Consider the following 9286-nt stretch of genomic DNA (forward strand, 5'->3'; position numbering starts at 1 on the left):
ATCTGTTGCACTGACTAACAGCCTTGTCAGCCATAAAGGTACTGCTGTTACATTAGTCACATCTACATATAATTCTGAGACAGACTGCTGCAAGATAAGAAAATTCTAAAACCTTTCAAAATTATTACATAAATACACATTACTAATAGTTTATTTTTAGTGACAGGGAGTGGAAAGCTGTAGGCATTTTGCTTTAAACCATCTCTGAAATAAATTATGGAAGAAATAACTTGGCTGCTAAAACTTCCTTCTCTTTATATTGCAGTCACAAAAAACACATGAAACATATTGTGAAGGGCTATTATCAACTATAATCTGTGCTTTCTAATAGAAATAGTTCTATTAAAATGGTAGTTTGGTTTTATACCTCTGTATAAAATATTGCTATTGCACTTGTATGTGATTGTATTGGAGAGGGTTCAGAGGAGGTTCACCAGGGTGTTACCTGGGATGGAATAGTTTAGCTATTAAAAGAGACTGGATAGGCTGGGATTGTTTTCTTTAAAGCAAAGAAGGTTGAGAGGAACCTGACTGAGATTTATAAGATTATGATTTATAAGATTACAAGGGCAGGATGGATAGAAAACAGCTGTTCCCCTTTGAATGAGGAGGCATAATTTCCAGGTGAAAAGCAGGAGGTTTAGAGGGGATTTAAATGTCTTCACCTGACGGGGAGGGGGGATGTGATAGGAAACAGAGTGCATTGTCTAGGAGGGAAACTGAGGAGAGAAGCCTCAGAACCTTTAAAAAGTACTTGGATGAGCACTTAAAATGTCATAACATTCAAGGCTTTGGGCCAAGTGCTGGAAAGTGGCACTAATATAGCTTTGGTGATGCAGACTTACTAGACTGAAGAGCCCATTCTGCACTGTTTGATTCTCTGATTCTGCTAAGTTTTGTGCTACCCTGAAACTATAGATAAACTCAAATATTGAGAGATTGCTGAGGGCCTCTGGCCTTTACTAAATGAATTTTATAAAATACAAAATAGTTGTATGAAATGTGTACTCAGAACACTGCTATTTCTCTTTCACATACTTGCACAAAGTAAAATAATATAAATTTTACTCCACTAAAGATTATGTGTTTATCCTTGGCTCGTTAAGTAAATCTGAAAAATGGTTGATAAAAAAAACACTGCGCACGGAAAATGGAATTAAACTGACCTATCCTGGGAAAGTAAATGTTCAAACCACACAATCCAAATTCAGCTTAGACATGCCTGCACATCAGTGTCTGGTTTAAGCCAATTTTGGAGGGAGGCAGAGGTCTTCAAGTAAAAATGTAATGCTATGGATACATCAAAACATGATAATATGAAAAGTATTTAAGCATTGTTAAAAGCATTGTTTTGATGTTTGAATAGCATGTTTTTTAAATAGTTAAAAGGATTTTCTCAAAGTTTTTGAGAGATTTTGGGAATGATAACCAGATTAATATTAAAGATATTATCATTTGGTACAAAGTATCCATCATAATGCTATTGTGTTTAATGAGTACAGGCAATTCCACTGAAATCTGGTCCCAAACATGACATATAGCTATACGTAATTTAAAATACATACCTAATCTAAATCATGGGAGGGAAAGATTTCAACTGTGCTAACGTCTCATAGTTGGAACAGGGTTCAAATATACAGACGTGGGTCGAAAGGCCTGTTTTCGTGTTGTACTACTCTATGTTCTACTTTATGTTCTATAAACAATGTAACTAATTCTGTATACAGTAGGATTTAAAGAATTAAAATCCACAACATTTAATTAGGCTAATGACTCTCACATGACGTGGTTAGACTTGGTTCTCCGTGTCCAGTCTTCAAGTGAAGCAGACTTAGAGATGTAGACTATAAATGTAGTTTAATTCTATTTTGCAGTTATACATTCCATCATTTTTATATAATACATTAATTCCATATTACTTACAATGCAATAGGAAGATATGTGGAAATTTAGGAAGTAGTGTTGATTTAAGTAATGAAGTTTTTCTATAATACAGGTTGAGGGGTCTAGTGATACACAGCTAAGACAATTCAACATCACTGCCAGCCATAGGGCGTAAGTACGGTGCAGCCAATTTACATGGACAATTTTTCTGGTCTTTGAGCATAACCTGATAAAGTTCTCAACTCTCAGTTTGAAACTCTGGAGGATTCTAATTTAATTCCTTTAATTCCAGCCAGGAAACAATACAGGGATTAAAACTTGTTCTAACTCCTAGATAACTGTAAAGCTGAGGATGCCCTGGTACCCACTCACCTGTCATCCTGCTCTACACCCACTTACCTTATCTCAGTAGCTGCCAAGTGACTTTGTCACCTTTTAAACTTTGTTTACTTACTGGATAAGACCGCTTTTGCTGGAAAAAGTATGTGGCTTCTGTGCAGATTCATTCAATCTGATGCTTGCTTCATGGTTTGCTGGACTGAGCATCTGACGGGGAAGAGCTTACATTAAACAATACATACTAAAACTAACAGCTACTATAAATTCCTTTGTCCTCAGATAATAAAAACATTTTAAAGAAAGTGCACTTGAACATAGTCAATAGTTTCAGGCCAGGCTACGTAGACCAACACACAACTAATGTAATGAATGGTCTTAGTTTGATAGCTTGTCAATCTTTCACCCAAGTAAAAAGGTCACACATTACTCAGAAAATAAAAATCTTTGTGGAGTGGACTTGCAAAGAGATCCAGGTGTACAGTGCATACAGGGAGGCAGTGGTGTAGTGATTAATGTTACTGGATTTATAATCCAGAAAGCCAGGGTAATGTTTTGGGGAACATGGGTTCATCTGTGGCTGATGAAGTTTTAATTTAATCTGGAATTAAAAAGTAAGCTATTTAATGGCAATCAAGTAGCCACTGTGAAATGCTGTAATGCTGATCTGATTCATTGATGTCCTTTAGGGAAGCAAATCGACCTATATACAACTCCAGACACACAGTAGTGGGTCTGCCTTACCTGCCCTCAACACGGTTTAATAACATCCTTCCTATAGAAGGGCAACCAGACTTGTACATATCTCTTGAAATGTGTCTTGTACAGCTGTGACATGACGTCCCAGTTCTCATGCTACAATTATAAGTTTGTCTTGAATTTTCTCCAGGACCTCTAATGAGAGTTGACCTTATTGAAACATATAAGGTTCTTTAGAGGACTTGAAAAGTGAAGATGCTGAAAGGCTGTTTCCCCTTGTGAGAGACTGTAGGACCACAGGGCATAATCTTAGATTAAGAGATTGCCCAGTTAGAACATAGATGAGGAGGAGTTTTTGCTAAGGGTAGTGCATCTGTGGAAATCCTTGCTGCAGAGGGCAGTGGAGCTTGTGTCGTTATGTCCATCTCAGCCTTGAATAAACTATTTTAATCACTAAGGAAATTGAGGGTTATATGGAAAAGTCAAGAGATTTGAATTAAGAATTATTGGATTAGCCAAGATGTCACTGAATGGCCGAGTGGACATGACTGGCTAAATGCCGACGTCTGTTCCTTTGACTTACGATTTCCTTAGCTTCATGGTGGCAGCTAAGGAAATCTCCAGGGCTAGGATCTGAAGTCAGTTTGCAGTTCTCAAGATCCAGGAGTAGAGGAGAAAGACTGTTTGGGCCAGGGCAAAACATCTGGAAATTTTGAATATAAGGCAGCAGAGTGGGAGCTCTGAAAGGCAGTAAAGAATATTGGAGCCCTTGAAGTCAAAGCCACACATTGTGAAGACTCTGGATCACAAAAACACTGAATTGAAATACTTTGACTAAAATAAGAAAGAAACTCAAGTATTACCCAGATCAGCATATGTGTTGGTCAGTTAGAATGGTGGCTTTAGTAGAGACAACGCCATTGCCACAGCTATTTGAAAATGTGCAGAGCCCATTATGAGTTCAGAAGTTGGAGCTCTGGAAGTGGCAGTTTCAGTGCCACAAAACTGCATCAGGCTTGCAGACAAAGGGGCACCAACATCAATTCATGTTTTTGTAGGCTGTAGGTCCAACAGCAGATGACCAAGATTAAGCATGCAATAAATTATTACAGAATATGCATTGATTAAATTATTTCCTATATGCTGCAGCTCTGAAGTAGGAATTCAATCAGCTCCTCACTCACAGTGCTCAGGTCAGACTTAACTTCCTTTGTTCACTGGCTTGTTGGAATATAGGCAAGGTGGCGTAAGAATTCCAGTGATTAAATACATGCAGGTACACTTTTAAGTCAGATGGAGTTATCCAACTGCATATAGGCGTGGGTGCCTGTTATCATAATTCCACACAGTTATTAAACTATCCTATCACAATTCTGTTCACTTACATTATTCACTAGTTCCTGTTAGGGCACAAAACTGCATTTTTGCAGTATCTCTCAGTCCCCACTCAGCTCACCTAGCAGAGATAACATTCTGGTTGCAGCTCTTTTCTAACAGCCTGAGTCTGTTCTGTGTCATCAACTTTTCCACTTTACTTACGGAGCTTTATTGTAGTCGTAGGGTCAGATTCAATCAATGATCTCAATGACAGGGAGAATTTATTGAGGTCTTTTTAACCAATTTAACAGATTAATTGGCAGGATGTTATGGATATTTCCTCATTAGTTTTATGCATATGGAACCTTGAAGGCTGAATCAATTAGAGATTGCATTGTAGGTAGTGTGGATGAAAAATAGGTTGATATCCTTCGATCTAAGGAGAATCTAACTTAACAGCCAGTGGACTATGCTACTCAAGTGGAGATCAGTGCCGAAAATTACTCTGTTTTTCAAAGAAACATCAGGGATCCATTGAATAGGCCTAGGATCTGTTCTAACCCTCCCAAAAGCTTGCCGAAACGTCAAAAGAGTGGGTATCAACATCTCAAGCATATTAGCTTATTCAGGATGTGGGTCACGACAGCACCACAAACTCAGTAAGAGCCAGGCTATGAAGCTGCCTATTACAGATGTAGTCAATTGGGCTACTTCAAGAAATACTGCAGAGTAGCAGCACTTTTTATCACCAGAAACAAAGAAAAGGTTTTACCAAAGGAAAATTTCCAGCAACAATAAAAATTGAGAAAACATTCCTAGGTGAGGTCAAAAGAGACAAACAGAGAATCTAGACTGTCAAAATAAAGGCAGAAGACTTTGAAACAGAATTTGAATTTGACATAGCTGGCTGGCTCTCGTTGATGTGTGAAAGTTTCACCTGCAAACACAAACTTTCAACAGGGGACACAGATCTTTGAGTTTTGTGGTGATTTGTCCATGCACCCAGTCACAAAGGTTGAGAAATCAGTGAAATACTCTATAAACTGAAGAATCAGAATACTTCATTTAGTAGAAATTCACATAGTCAGGAAAACCACTTAAAGAATGGATACTGTACTCCTGAATGAGAATTGCAACAAGAATTTCCAAAGTTATTCAAAGGCTTTTGCAAATTAAAGCAGGAGTTTCACTTAATGTTGCAAGGAGAGGCTAAGTACATCTGCCTGGATATGCCAAGGAAAATTCCCACCCGTCTCTGAAAAAAGTGTATTAGATGTCAACATGATTAGTGTCATGTTGCCAGTGGCACAACTGACATAATGGTTCTCACTTCCCAAACCAAATAGAAAAATTTAGATTGTGTGTAGACCAGCAGGCATTTCAAAAGAAATAGAAAATTTCATCTCATTCTGTCACATGGCACTTGACTCTTTATGCTCCAACTCCTGAATTTCCAGAAAGGCCAAAGGAAAGGCTAGCCATGGATTTAAATGACTTCAAAAGGAAGACATGTTTAATTCCATTTGGCCACTGTTCAAGATGGATTGAAGGAGCAAGACATCATTCAACCACAGCAGACTCAATGATCAAAGCACTGAAAATAATTTTTCAAAATACAGTTTCCAACGCTTTTAGGACAATAAACCCCAACTTGTGAATGAGGAATTCAGAAAGTACACTTCAGAGGCAGTTGACGAGTTCTCCATTCCATCTTCAGTCAAACAGAAAAGCAGTGAGCATAGTCAAGACTGTAAAGTGACTGATGCAAAAGAATGGAGACTGGAAATTGTCATTATTTCATTCTAAAGTGACACCAGTAAATGATGGGTCACCAACTGAATTATTAATGGAAAGGAGATTGAAAACAGGTGTACAAGTATAGAAATGCAATTTTAAACCAAACACAACTATCACGGCAGATAACAAGGTGTAGAGCTGGATGAACACAGCAGGCCAAGCAGTATCAGAGGAGCAGGAAAGCTGATGTTTCGGGGGTGGGTCTGGGCCCGAAATGTCAGCTTTCCTGCTCCTCTGATGCTGCTTGACCTGCTGTGTTCATCCAGCTCTACATCTTGTTATCTCAGATTCTCCAGCATCTGCAGTTCCTACTATCTCTAAAACAACTGTCATGGCCATGGGAATGTGGAAGAAGTAGAGAAACACCTAACCAAAAGCAGAAGAAGTAGTACTCTAGCCAGAGACGAAATTACTGCTGTCTTGAGAAAGTTACTTTAAAAGACAGAAAAGCAGAGCCAATAGTCATTAGATGAATTGATTAATTGAGATTTTATACATAATCAGAATACCTAAGGAAACATTGAGAAGAAAAAGTAAGGCAGTCATACTATTCGAGCAAGAAGTGAAACTCGGAATTTTGGAGAGAGGGAGAGGAGGGAGGAGGAGAAGAGAGGGAAATATAGAAAAGAGTTGTACTCAGTAACTTATTCTGTATATAAAAATGTTATAACACAAACATTAGAAGAACTATCCTCCAGGATAAGGGGCCAGTAGCCTCTAAGAGTGTGTGTGCAGCTACTGATAGCCTAGAGATACTAAAGAAATCAAATAATGCTCATAACAGTATTAGCCTTAAGCATGGAGAAATTACAACCCTTGTCTCACAGCCTCTACAGCAACCAGGGTAAGGAAATAGATGCCAAATCCACCTTGTTGGAACAAGAGATCAAGCTCTATGCAGTTATTATTATCAATCTGATCCACCGTTGTACAGCCAACTGAAGTAATGGGTCATGAGGTGAGACTTGAATCCAGAGCACGTGGCTAAGAAACAAGAGGGCCACCTACTGTGCTGTAGGCCCTCAGAGTTATACCCCATGGAACCCCAATTGGAGTAAGTGGTCATAAACTACAGAATGGCATAGCTTTCTGGTAAATAATCATGAAGTTTGTGAATTCTTCAATTCCATGCATAGAATTGGGATAAATCCCTTCTCCACAAACCCCACTCAGGAGAAAGTGCCCTGTAAGTGCAGACTTTTATTCTGCGGTGATTCGGTTTTATGGGAGTTATGGCAAGCAATCCCAGAAATAATGCAGAGGGGTCTGGGCTGCTGACCTGCCTGAGTTCACTGACATTCAACTGAACATATGATAAAAAGTGAAAGAAAGAAACAATCCTCCTGAGTTCTCATCCCGACCCCTGCTCATTCTGAGACAATCCCTATGTTCTATCCATACCAACTCATACTGCTTCATAACCCCACTATTATTATCCTATTCCAACAGTGCCAACTCATGGCAATCTATGCCACACATGCAACGTCCTTAGCCTTTACACTTTCAATGTCAACTCACTCAGTATCCACCATGGGACTGACACATATGGAATAAAATTCTTAACTATCTATTAACAAATACACTATTCAGAAGAAAATACACTGGGCAGAATTTTATAGGGCACTGAATGACATGGGATTTGGCGAGAAATTTGGGAGAATCCTGTGAGAAGTTGGATGAGCCTTTCCTGGCGTTAGGAACAACTAATTGCATTGTTTAACTACACTCTTGAGAGTCAAGACGAAATTCTTGCTGAGAAGTGGCAAGATACCTATTAACAGGGATTATTGCTCGTTTTCAGACTCACTAACATGCAACTTTCTATCATGTCACCTGCTGCATGAGAGTAGAGGTTGAGATTTCCTGACATGAAAGTCACAGCAGTTACCTGGTGACTCCAGCCCGGAGTCCTCCATCTCAGACGCCCAGCAACGACGTCTCAGTGCACCGGCTGCACTCATCCCTAGTCCATGGAAATTGGCATTTAAACCTGTCAGCCTCCCAAGATTCTCATGGCACCTCTCCAATCCACTTACAGGAAGCAGAAAGCAAAGTAGTGATGCTGTGAGTATGCAGGTCTCACGGTGCACTGATAACCATCATTACAATGCTGCTTCAAGGACACTACACACAGGGACAGGCACTTGGATGCAACTTAAGGCTGCTCGCTTACCCTCTCAGTATTTGCTCTTGAGCCAACCTGCATAGTTACAGCATCACTACTTTGCTTTGCCATGCCATTTAGCACTTTGCTCCCTCAGTCAGAGCTAACATGCCCACATTACCTCAATCTTGCCTTGCAATTTAGTGCAGACACAAAGCCAGAAAGGTTGTCATTGTTGTCAGCAGTCCTCAGTTGGCAAAAGAGACAGCTTTCGTACATGGAGTCCCAGTACACTAGGTCAAGGGTGTAGTAATTGTAACGAGGTCAGCCAGGTGGACCTCATAGAATATGAGTTCCCTGATTAGGGCTGTTAACCTGGTCCAGTCAGGGAGCCCTGGTTTACATATATAAATAGGAGTGGCAGAGGTTCTGTTCACTCAGACCTGGCTCTGAAGAAGCCAGACCAGTGTCAAGTACTATACACAAGTAAATAAAGGGTGACTTGGTGATGGGATACCATCCTCTATGGAGTTACTTCAGTGGTGACAAGAGAAAAAAGTACGCTGTTAAGAAATTTGCTCATGTCAATCATCTTGAGTTGGGGTAAGCATTTCTGGCATCATGTCACTATTTGGGAAGCTTGACTCATTCAATCCTGCCGTTGAAGACTGTGCTCAGTATGTGGAAAGAAAGCATTTTTTTTGAGCCATTGGGGCAGATGGAAGGCAACGAGTAATTCTCCTGACAGCTTGTGGACTCACAGCTTTTTTGTTTTTTTTGGGAGCCTAGTGTTCCTGAGGCACCAGATACTAAAACTTTCAGGAGTTGATGGATTTAATTAAGAAATATTACCACCCCAAGCCTCCTGTAGTTCGGAGACGCTATCAATTTTACTCAGCAATTTGAGAACCGGGGAATCCAAGTCAGGATTTTTGACAAGTTGAAGAAGTGTGGCAGAGGCGTTGACTTTGGTTTAATCCTTAAAGAGATGCTAAGAGACTGTTTGTTATGTAGGATTAATGATGTTACCATATAAAAGCGACTACTAACTGATGTCCAAATGGACTTCAAACAGGCACTACAACTGGCTTTGTCATTTGAAAATGCAGCAAGTGGAGCATATGAGTTACAGGGCATCCCAATGGAAGT

The sequence above is a fragment of the Rhincodon typus genome, chromosome 2 (genome assembly GCF_021869965.1).
Source record: "Rhincodon typus isolate 14 chromosome 2, sRhiTyp1.1, whole genome shotgun sequence".
Taxonomy (NCBI): domain Eukaryota; kingdom Metazoa; phylum Chordata; class Chondrichthyes; order Orectolobiformes; family Rhincodontidae; genus Rhincodon; species Rhincodon typus.